We start from the raw sequence: 1,601 nt of genomic DNA on the forward strand, positions 1-1,601 counted from the left end.
TAAAACACTAATTGCTCTTCCGGATCCCTCTATATAACACTAACACTATATAACACTATATAACACTAACACTATATAACACTAACACTATATAACACTAACACTATATAACACTATATAACACTAACACTATATAACACTATATAACACTAACACTATATAACACTATATAACACTATATAACACTATATAACACTAACACTATATAACACTATATAACACTATATAACACTAACACTATATAACACTATATAACACTAACACTATATAACACTATATAACACTAACACTATATAACACTATATAACACTATATAACACTATATAACACTAACACTATATAACACTATATAACACTAACACTATATAACACTATATAACACTATATAACACTAACACTATATAACACTATATAACACTAACACTATATAACACTATATAACACTAACACTATATAACACTATATAACACTAACACTATATAACGAGCAAAGGCTGAAACACAAGCCTTTCTGTATTACTGTTGCTGATCTGAATGAACATCACAGTATATTATGATGCGTCACCATCTTGTGTTACAGAAGTATTTTGATTTGATCAGAACATGGAACCTTCTGGACAATCCAGATAAAACTAGTTTAAGGTATAGCCCTGTTTTCTAGCTGGTTTAACTGGTCCCAACTCGTTCTAATTGGTCCCAACTCGCTCTAATTGGTTCTAACTGGTTCTAATTGGTCCCAACTGGTCCTAACTGGTTCTAAGTGGTCCCAACTGCTGGTCCTAACTGGTTCTAATTGGTCTCAACTGGTCCTAACTGGTCCTAACTTGTTCTAATTGGTCCCAACTGGTCCCAACTCATTCTAATTGGTCCCAACTGGTCCCAACTCGTTCTAATTGGTCCTAACTGGTTCTAATTGGTCCCAACTGGTCCTAACTGGTTCTAAGTGGTCCCAACTGCTGGTCCTAACTGGTTCTAATTGGTCCCAACTGGTCCTAACTGGTTCTAATTGGTCCCAACTGGTCCTAACTGGTCCCAACTTGTTCTAATTGGTCCCAACTGGTCCTAACCAGTCCCAACTTGTTCTAATTGGTGCCAACTGGTTCTTATTGGTCCAAACTGCTCCTAACTGGTTCTAATTGGTCCCAACTTATCCTAACTGGTCCCAACTTGTTCTAATTGGTCCTAATTGGTCCTAATTGGTCCCAACTTGTTTAATTGGTCCTAACTGGTCCTAACTGGCTCTACTTGGTCCGAACTGGTCCTAACTTGTTCTAATAGGTCCCAACTGGTCCCAACTGGTTCTAATTGGTCCCAACTGGTTTAGTTGGTTGACTAACAGATCTTTTAAAATAATATGATAGCTGGTTTCTGATGGTTTAAGATGGTGTATCCATTACCTCCTCGAGTCTCCGCCTGAGCAACACGAACACTGGGAGAGTTAGACTTTAATGACACACGTTTGCTCTGTTTCTGAACTCAGTGAGCGGCCCAGACACATCATGACTGACATTAAACCGCATAAATTACTGATGTTTAACACTACACAGACATAAACTCAGTGCAAATAGTTCTCCTCATAGTTAGTTCCAATAGAGTTTGATT

This window comes from Phoxinus phoxinus (assembly GCF_949152265.1).
Source record: "Phoxinus phoxinus genome assembly, chromosome: 6".
In the NCBI taxonomy this organism is placed as follows: domain Eukaryota; kingdom Metazoa; phylum Chordata; class Actinopteri; order Cypriniformes; family Leuciscidae; genus Phoxinus; species Phoxinus phoxinus.